The sequence below is a fragment of the Oncorhynchus keta genome, chromosome 28 (genome assembly GCF_023373465.1).
Source record: "Oncorhynchus keta strain PuntledgeMale-10-30-2019 chromosome 28, Oket_V2, whole genome shotgun sequence".
Lineage (NCBI taxonomy): Eukaryota > Metazoa > Chordata > Actinopteri > Salmoniformes > Salmonidae > Oncorhynchus > Oncorhynchus keta.
In genome coordinates this window covers 78,408,539-78,419,251 of record NC_068448.1, presented here as the reverse complement: position 1 = coordinate 78,419,251, position 10,713 = coordinate 78,408,539, and the positions used below count along the sequence as shown (strand labels likewise).

Below are 10,713 nucleotides of genomic sequence, written 5' to 3'. Positions count from 1 at the left end.
TCTACATTATCTTTAACCTCTAGATGATAGGTGTTCTCCTCTCAGCTCTACATTATCTTTAACCTCTAGATTATGGATGTTCTCCTCTCAGCTCTACATTATCTTTAACCTCTAGATGATGTATGTTCTCCTCTCAGCTCTACATTACCTTTAACCTCTAGATGATGGGTGTTCTCCTCTCAGCTCTACATTATCTTTAACCTCTGGATGATGGGTGTTCTCCTCTCAGCCCTACATTATCTTTAACCTCTAGATGATGGGTGTTCTCCTCTCAGCTATACATTATCTTTACCCTCTAGATGATGGGTGTTCTCCTCTCAGCTCTACATTATCTTTAACCTCTAGATGATAGGTGTTCTCCTCTCAGCTCTACATTATCTTTAACCTCTAGATGATGGATGTTCTCCTCTCAGCTCTACATTATCTTTAACCTCTAGATGATGTATGTTCTCCTCTCAGCTCTACATTATCTTTAACCTCTAGATGATGGGTGTTCTCCTCTCAGCTCTACATTATCTTTAACCTCTGGATGATGGGTGTTCTCCTCTCAGCCCTACATTATCTTTAACCTCTAGATGATGGATGTTTTCCTCTCAGCTCTACATTATCTTTACCCTCTGGATGATGGGTGTTCTCCTCTCAGCTCTACATTATCTTTAACCTCCAGATGATGGGTGTTTTTGTCTCAGCTCTACATTATCTTTAACCTCTAGATGATGGATGTTCTCCTCTCAGCTCTACATTATCTTTAACCTCTAGATGATGGGTGTTCTCCTCTCAGCTCTACATTATCTTTACCCTCCAGATGATGGGTGTTCTCCTCTCAGCTCTACATTATCTTTAACCTCTAGATGATGGGTGTTCTCCTCTCAGCTCTACATTATCTTTACCCTCTAGATGATGGGTGTTCTCCTCTCAGCTCTACATTATCTTTACCCTCTAGATGATGGGTGTTCTCCTCTCAGCTCTACATTATCTTTAACCTCTAGATGATGGATGTTTTCCTCTCAGCTCTACATTATCTTTACCCTCTAGATGATGGGTGTTCTCCTCTCAGCTCTACATTATCTTTAACCTCTAGATGATGGGTGTTCTCCTCTCAGCTCTACATTATCTTTACCCTCCAGATGATGGGTGTTCTCCTCTCAGCTCTACATTATCTTTAACCTCTAGATGATGGGTGTTCTCCTCTCAGCTCTACATTATCTTTAACCTCTGGATGATGGGTGTTCTCCTCTCAGCCCTACATTATCTTTAACCTCTAGATGATGGATGTTTTCCTCTCAGCTCTACATTATCTTTAACCTCTAGATGATAGGTGTTCTCCTCTCAGCACTACATTATCTTTAACCTCTAGATTATGGATGTTCTCCTCTCAGCTCTACATTATCTTTAACCTCTAGATGATGTATGTTCTCCTCTCAGCTCTACATTATCTTTAACCTCTAGATGATGGGTGTTCTCCTCTCAGCTCTACATTATCTTTAACCTCTGGATGATGGGTGTTCTCCTCTCAGCCCTACATTATCTTTAACCTCTAGATGATGGGTGTTCTCCTCTCAGCTATACATTATCTTTACCCTCTAGATGATGGGTGTTCTCCTCTCAGCTCTACATTATCTTTAACCTCTAGATGATAGGTGTTCTCCTCTCAGCTCTACATTATCTTTAACCTCTAGATGATGGATGTTCTCCTCTCAGCTCTACATTATCTTTAACCTCTAGATGATGTATGTTCTCCTCTCAGCTCTACATTATCTTTAACCTCTAGATGATGGGTGTTCTCCTCTCAGCTCTACATTATCTTTAACCTCTGGATGATGGGTGTTCTCCTCTCAGCCCTACATTATCTTTAACCTCTAGATGATGGATGTTTTCCTCTCAGCTCTACATTATCTTTACCCTCTGGATGATCGGTGTTCTCCTCTCAGCTCTACATTATCTTTAACCTCCAGATGATGGGTGTTTTTGTCTCATCTCTACATTATCTTTAACCTCTAGATGATGGATGTTTTTGTCTCAGCTCTACATTATCTTTAACCTCTAGATGATGGATGTTCTCCTCTCAGCTCTACATTATCTTTAACCTCTAGATGATGTATGTTCTCCTCTCAGCTCTACATTATCTTTAACCTCTAGATGATGGGTGTTCTCCTCTCAGCTCTACATTATCTTTAACCTCTGGATGATGGGTGTTCTCCTCTCAGCCCTACATTATCTTTAACCTCTAGATGATGGGTGTTCTCCTCTCAGCTATACATTATCTTTACCCTCTAGATGATGGGTGTTCTCCTCTCAGCTCTACATTATCTTTAACCTCTAGATGATAGGTGTTCTCCTCTCAGCTCTACATTATCTTTAACCTCTAGATGATGGATGTTCTCCTCTCAGCTCTACATTATCTTTAACCTCTAGATGATGTATGTTCTCCTCTCAGCTCTACATTATCTTTAACCTCTAGATGATGGGTGTTCTCCTCTCAGCTCTACATTATCTTTAACCTCTGGATGATGGGTGTTCTCCTCTCAGCCCTACATTATCTTTAACCTCTAGATGATGGATGTTTTCCTCTCAGCTCTACATTATCTTTACCCTCTGGATGATCGGTGTTCTCCTCTCAGCTCTACATTATCTTTAACCTCCAGATGATGGGTGTTTTTGTCTCATCTCTACATTATCTTTAACCTCTAGATGATGGATGTTTTTGTCTCAGCTCTACATTATCTTTAACCTCTAGATGATGGATGTTCTCCTCTCAGCTCTACATTATCTTTAACCTCTAGATGATGGGTGTTCTCCTCTCAGCTCTACATTATCTTTACCCTCCAGATGATGGGTGTTCTCCTCTCAGCTCTACATTATCTTTAACCTCTAGATGATGGGTGTTCTCCTCTCAGCTCTACATTATCTTTAACCTCTAGATGATAGGTGTTCTCCTCTCAGCTCTACATTATCTTTAACCTCTAGATTATGGATGTTCTCCTCTCAGCTCTACATTATCTTTAACCTCTAGATGATGTATGTTCTCCTCTCAGCTCTACATTACCTTTAACCTCTAGATGATGGGTGTTCTCCTCTCAGCTCTACATTATCCTTAACCTCTGGATGATGGGTGTTCTCCTCTCAGCCCTACATTATCTTTAACCTCTAGATGATGGGTGTTCTCCTCTCAGCTATACATTATCTTTACCCTCTGGATGATCGGTGTTCTCCTCTCAGCTCTACATTATCTTTAACCTCCAGATGATGGGTGTTTTCCTCTCATCTCTACATTATCTTTAACCTCTAGATGATGGATGTTTTTGTCTCAGCTCTACATTATCTTTAACCTCTAGATGATGGATGTTCTCCTCTCAGCTCTACATTATCTTTAACCTCTAGATGATGGGTGTTCTCCTCTCAGCTCTACATTATCTTTACCCTCCAGATGATGGGTGTTCTCCTCTCAGCTCTACATTATCTTTAACCTCTAGATGATGGGTGTTCTCCTCTCATCTCTACATTATCTTTAACCTCTAGATGATAGGTGTTCTCCTCTCAGCTCTACATTATCTTTAACCTCTAGATTATGGATGTTCTCCTCTCAGCTCTACATTATCTTTAACCTCTAGATGATGTATGTTCTCCTCTCAGCTCTACATTACCTTTAACCTCTAGATGATGGGTGTTCTCCTCTCAGCTCTACATTATCTTTAACCTCTGGATGATGGGTGTTCTCCTCTCAGCCCTACATTATCTTTAACCTCTAGATGATGGGTGTTCTCCTCTCAGCTATACATTATCTTTACCCTCTAGATGATGGGTGTTCTCCTCTCAGCTCTACATTATCTTTAACCTCTAGATGATAGGTGTTCTCCTCTCAGCTCTACATTATCTTTAACCTCTAGATGATGGATGTTCTCCTCTCAGCTCTACATTATCTTTAACCTCTAGATGATGTATGTTCTCCTCTCAGCTCTACATTATCTTTAACCTCTAGATGATGGGTGTTCTCCTCTCAGCTCTACATTATCTTTAACCTCTAGATGATGGGTGTTCTCCTCTCAGCTCTACATTATCTTTAACCTCTAGATGATGGATATTTTCCTCTCAGCTCTACATTATCTTTACCCTCTGGATGATGGGTGTTCTCCTCTCAGCTCTACATTATCTTTAACCTCCAGATGATGGGTGTTTTTGTCTCATCTCTACATTATCTTTAACCTCTAGATGATGGATGTTCTCCTCTCAGCTCTACATTATCTTTAACCTCTAGATGATGGGTGTTCTCTCTCAGCTCTACATTATCTTTGATGGGTGTTCTCCTCTCAGCTCTACATTATCTTTACCCTCTAGATGATGGGTGTTCTTCTCAGCTCTCATCTTTTTACCCTCTACATTATCTTTAACATTATCTTTCTAGATGATGGGTGTTCTCCTCTCAGCTCTACATTATCTTTACCCTCTAGATGATGGGTGTTCTCCTCTCAGCTCTACATTATCTTTACCTCTAGAGATGATAACCTCAGATGATGGTGTTCTCCTCTCAGCTCTACATTATCTTTAACCTCTAGATGATGGGTGTTCTCCTCTCAGCTCTACATTATCTTTACCCTCTAGATGATGGGTGTTCTCCTCTCAGCTCTACATTATCTTTACCCTCTAGATGATGGGTGTTCTCCTCTCAGCTCTACATTATCTTTAACTAGATGATGGATGTTTTCCTCTCAGCTCTACATTATCTTTAACCTCTAGATGATGGGTGTTCTCCTCTCAGCTCTACATTATCTTTAACTAGATGATTATCTTTACATTATCCCTCCAGATGATGGGTGTTCTCCTCTCAGCTCTACATTATCTTTAACCTCTAGATGATGGGTGTTCTCCTCTCAGCTCTACATTATCTTTAACCTCTGGATGATGGGTGTTCTCCTCTCAGCCCTACATTATCTTTAACCTCTAGATGATGGATGTTTTCCTCTCAGCTCTACATTATCTTTAACCTCTAGATGATAGGTGTTCTCCTCTCAGCACTACATTATCTTTAACCTCTAGATTATGGATGTTCTCCTCTCAGCTCTACATTATCTTTAACCTCTAGATGATGTATGTTCTCCTCTCAGCTCTACATTATCTTTAACCTCTAGATGATGGGTGTTCTCCTCTCAGCTCTACATTATCTTTAACCTCTGGATGATGGGTGTTCTCCTCTCAGCCCTACATTATCTTTAACCTCTAGATGATGGGTGTTCTCCTCTCAGCTATACATTATCTTTACCCTCTAGATGATGGGTGTTCTCCTCTCAGCTCTACATTATCTTTAACCTCTAGATGATAGGTGTTCTCCTCTCAGCTCTACATTATCTTTAACCTCTAGATGATGGATGTTCTCCTCTCAGCTCTACATTATCTTTAACCTCTAGATGATGTATGTTCTCCTCTCAGCTCTACATTATCTTTAACCTCTAGATGATGGGTGTTCTCCTCTCAGCTCTACATTATCTTTAACCTCTGGATGATGGGTGTTCTCCTCTCAGCCCTACATTATCTTTAACCTCTAGATGATGGATGTTTTCCTCTCAGCTCTACATTATCTTTACCCTCTGGATGATCGGTGTTCTCCTCTCAGCTCTACATTATCTTTAACCTCCAGATGATGGGTGTTTTTGTCTCATCTCTACATTATCTTTAACCTCTAGATGATGGATGTTTTTGTCTCAGCTCTACATTATCTTTAACCTCTAGATGATGGATGTTCTCCTCTCAGCTCTACATTATCTTTAACCTCTAGATGATGGGTGTTCTCCTCTCAGCTCTACATTATCTTTACCCTCCAGATGATGGGTGTTCTCCTCTCAGCTCTACATTATCTTTAACCTCTAGATGATGGGTGTTCTCCTCTCAGCTCTACATTATCTTTAACCTCTAGATTATGGATGTTCTCCTCTCAGCTCTACATTATCTTTAACCTCTAGATGATGTATGTTCTCCTCTCAGCTCTACATTACCTTTAACCTCTAGATGATGGGTGTTCTCCTCTCAGCTCTACATTATCTTTAACCTCTGGATGATGGGTGTTCTCCTCTCAGCCCTACATTATCTTTAACCTCTAGATGATGGGTGTTCTCCTCTCAGCTATACATTATCTTTACCCTCTGGATGATCGGTGTTCTCCTCTCAGCTCTACATTATCTTTAACCTCCAGATGATGGGTGTTTTTGTCTCATCTCTACATTATCTTTAACCTCTAGATGATGGATGTTTTTGTCTCAGCTCTACATTATCTTTAACCTCTAGATGATGGATGTTCTCCTCTCAGCTCTACATTATCTTTAACCTCTAGATGATGGGTGTTCTCCTCTCAGCTCTACATTATCTTTACCCTCCAGATGATGGGTGTTCTCCTCTCAGCTCTACATTATCTTTAACCTCTAGATGATGGGTGTTCTCCTCTCATCTCTACATTATCTTTAACCTCTAGATGATAGGTGTTCTCCTCTCAGCTCTACATTATCTTTAACCTCTAGATTATGGATGTTCTCCTCTCAGCTCTACATTATCTTTAACCTCTAGATGATGTATGTTCTCCTCTCAGCTCTACATTACCTTTAACCTCTAGATGATGGGTGTTCTCCTCTCAGCTCTACATTATCTTTAACCTCTGGATGATGGGTGTTCTCCTCTCAGCCCTACATTATCTTTAACCTCTAGATGATGGGTGTTCTCCTCTCAGCTATACATTATCTTTACCCTCTAGATGATGGGTGTTCTCCTCTCAGCTCTACATTATCTTTAACCTCTAGATGATAGGTGTTCTCCTCTCAGCTCTACATTATCTTTAACCTCTAGATGATGGATGTTCTCCTCTCAGCTCTACATTATCTTTAACCTCTAGATGATGTATGTTCTCCTCTCAGCTCTACATTATCTTTAACCTCTAGATGATGGGTGTTCTCCTCTCAGCTCTACATTATCTTTAACCTCTGGATGATGGGTGTTCTCCTCTCAGCCCTACATTATCTTTAACCTCTAGATGATGGATGTTTTCCTCTCAGCTCTACATTATCTTTACCCTCTGGATGATGGGTGTTCTCCTCTCAGCTCTACATTATCTTTAACCTCCAGATGATGGGTGTTTTTGTCTCAGCTCTACATTATCTTTAACCTCTAGATGATGGATGTTCTCCTCTCAGCTCTACATTATCTTTAACCTCTAGATGATGGGTGTTCTCCTCTCAGCTCTACATTATCTTTACCCTCCAGATGATGGGTGTTCTCCTCTCAGCTCTACATTATCTTTAACCTCTAGATGATGGGTGTTCTCCTCTCAGCTCTACATTATCTTTACCCTCTAGATGATGGGTGTTCTCCTCTCAGCTCTACATTATCTTTACCCTCTAGATGATGGGTGTTCTCCTCTCAGCTCTACATTATCTTTAACCTCTAGATGATGGATGTTTTCCTCTCAGCTCTACATTATCTTTACCCTCTAGATGATGGGTGTTCTCCTCTCAGCTCTACATTATCTTTAACCTCTAGATGATGGATGTTTTCCTCTCAGCTCTACTGTATCTTTCCATGATTTCAGCCTCAGCTAATGCTGTATAAAACCAGCAGGAACAGATGATTTCAGCCCCAGCTAATGCTGTATAAAACCGTCATGAGCGTATTTTATTGGGGAGAGAAGTTGCATGTGTCCCCTTCACTGTCTCTGTCCTAAATGGCATGTTATTCCCTACATAGTGCACTACCTTTGACCATGCGGCCCCATAGCCTTGCCATCAAAGATGGAGGGAATATGGTGTCATTTGGGGCTTATCGTTAGTCTCTCTCTCTCTCTCTCTCTCTCTCTCTCTCTTCTCTCTCAGCAGAGAACTCTGACGTTGACAACAGCACCACTCTGTAATTTCCACTTCTGGCAGAGATACCTTAATGCTCTGTAATCTCCTGTGTGATCTCTCTCTCTAGTGCACTACTCCAGGCCCTGGACTGCACACAGTGACCATCTCAGATGATTGTAGTCAGCAGGTCTAAAAGGAATTCAGCCATGTTTTTTTTTTTTATTGTAGTCGACAGGTATTTTTTTTTTTTTTTAAAGCTCTCTGCCCAGTGGGACTGCATTACATGAAGCTCATTCCGCTAGACAGGATGAACGGTGCCATAAAGCCGGGTCATTCCACTAGACAGGATGAACGGTGCCATAAAGCCGGGTCATTCCACTAGACAGGATGAACGGTGCCATAAAGCCGGGTCATTCCACTAGACAGGATGAACGGTGCCATAAAGCCGGGTCATTCCTCTAGACAGGATGAACGGTGCCATAAAGCCAGGTCATTCCACTAGACAGGATGAACGGTGCCATAAAGCCAGGTCATTCCACTAGACAGGATGAACGGTGCCATAAAGCCAGGTCATTCCACTAGACAGGATGAACGGTGCCATAAAGCCAGGTCATTCCACTAGACAGGATGAACGGTGCCATAAAGCCAGGTCATTCCACTAGACAGGATGAACGGTGCCATAAAGCCAGGTCATTCCACTAGACAGGATGAACGGTGCCATAAAGCCGGGTCATTCCACTAGACAGGATGAACGGTGTTATAAAGCCGGGTCATTCCACTAGACAGGATGAACGGTGCCATAAAGCCAGGTCATTCCACTAGACAGGATGAACGGTGCCATAAAGCCGGGTCATTCCACTAGACAGGATGAACGGTGCCATAAAGCCGGGTCATTCCACTAGACAGGATGAACGGTGCCATAAAGCCGGGTCATTCCACTAGACAGGATGAACGGTGCCATAAAGCCGGGTCATTCCTCTAGACAGGATGAACGGTGCCATAAAGCCAGGTCATTCCACTAGACAGGATGAACGGTGCCATAAAGCCAGGTCATTCCACTAGACAGGATGAACGGTGCCATAAAGCCAGGTCATTCCACTAGACAGGATGAACGGTGCCATAAAGCCAGGTCATTCCACTAGACAGGATGAACGGTGCCATAAAGCCAGGTCATTCCACTAGACAGGATGAACGGTGCCATAAAGCCAGGTCATTCCACTAGACAGGATGAACGGTGCCATAAAGCCGGGTCATTCCACTAGACAGGATGAACGGTGTTATAAAGCCGGGTCATTCCACTAGACAGGATGAACGGTGCCATAAAGGCAGGTCATTCCACTAGACAGGATGAACGGTGCCATAAAGCCGGGTCATTCCACTAGACAGGATGAACGGTGCCATAAAGCCGGGTCATTCCACTAGACAGGATGAACGGTGTTATAAAGCCGGGTCATTCCACTAGACAGGATGAACGGTGTTATAAGCCTGGTCATTCCACTAGACAGGATGAACGGTGCCATAAAGCCGGGTCATTCCACTAGACAGGATGAACGGTGTTATAAAGCCAGGTCATTCCACTAGACAGGATGAACGGTGCCATAAAGCCAGGTCATTCCACTAGACAGGATGAACGGTGCCATAAAGCCGGGTCATTCCACTAGACAGGATGAACGGTGTTATAAAGCCGGGTCATTCCACTAGACAGGATGAACGGTGCCATAAAGCCGGGTCATTCCACTAGACAGGATGAACGGTGTTATAAAGCCGGGTCATTCCACTAGACAAGATGAACGGTGCCATAAAGCCAGGTCATTCCACTAGACAGGATGAACGGTGCCATAAAGCCGGGTCATTCCACTAGACAGGATGAACGGTGTTATAAAGCCGGGTCATTCCACTAGACAGGATGAACGGTGCCATAAAGCCGGGTCATTCCACTAGACAGGATGAACGGTGTTATAAAGCCGGGTCATTCCACTAGACAGGATGAACGGTGCCATAAAGCCGGGTCATTCCACTAGACAGGATGAACGGTGTTATAAAGCCGGGTCATTCCACTAGACAGGATGAACGGTGTTATAAAGCCGGGTCATTCCACTAGACAGGATGAACGGTGTTATAAAGCCGGGTCATTCCACTAGACAGGATGAACGGTGCCATAAACCCGGGTCATTCCACTAGACAGGATGAACGGTGTTATAAAGCCGGGTCATTCCACTAGACAGGATGAACGGTGCCATAAAGCCGGGTCATTCCACTAGACAGGATGAACGGTGTTATAAAGCCGGGTCATTCCACTAGACAGGATGAATGGTGCCAGACAGGCATTATATGATTGAGGCCTGTGCTACTCAGAGTTCTGTAATCTTGAGTTAGGCGTTTGATTTTTACTTTCAGTTATTGTCCAGTTTATGTTCCCATAGTGCTCTAGTAAAAAAAGTAGTGTACTCTATTAGGAATAGCGTGTTATTATGGACGGTTCCTCACTGATACCTCCACCTCCTGAACCCTCCTGAACCCTCCTGAACCCTCCTGATCCCTCCTGATTCCTTCTGATCCCTCCTGAACCCTCCTGATCCCTCCTGATCCCTCCTGATCCCTCCTGAACCCTCCTGATCCCTCCTGAACACTCCTGATCCCTCCTGATCCCTCCTGAACCCTCCTGATCCCTCCTGAACCCTCCTGAACCCTCCTGATCCCTCCTGAACCCTCCTGAACCCTCCTGATCCCTCCTGATCCCTCCTGAACCCTCCTGATCCCTCCTGATCCCTCCTGAACCCTCCTGATCCCTCCTGATCCCTCCTGATCCCTCCTGAACCCTCCTGAACCCTCCTGAACCCTGTCTGGTCCATTCACTATAGTAGGCTGGTCTACTACAAACCATCTCTCTGCG

General features: G+C 43.2%; 1 long non-coding RNA gene across 5 annotated transcripts; it reads left to right on the top strand.

Annotated features, from left to right (window-relative positions):
* Positions 1 to 8,072: 8,072 nt before the first annotated feature.
* Positions 8,073 to 10,011, top strand: LOC127913011 (uncharacterized). 5 transcript variants are annotated; one of them, XR_008084368.1, is made up of 5 exons: positions 8,073 to 8,589; positions 8,630 to 9,109; positions 9,150 to 9,269; positions 9,429 to 9,588; positions 9,629 to 10,011. It is a non-coding gene; the product is annotated as an uncharacterized LOC127913011 (long non-coding RNA). The 5 variants fall into 5 exon arrangements; XR_008084364.1 differs by having other exon boundaries at positions 8,073 to 9,109; XR_008084365.1 differs by lacking the exon at positions 9,150 to 9,269 and having other exon boundaries at positions 8,073 to 9,029; positions 9,389 to 9,588.
* The last annotated feature ends 702 nt before the right edge of the window (positions 10,012 to 10,713 follow it).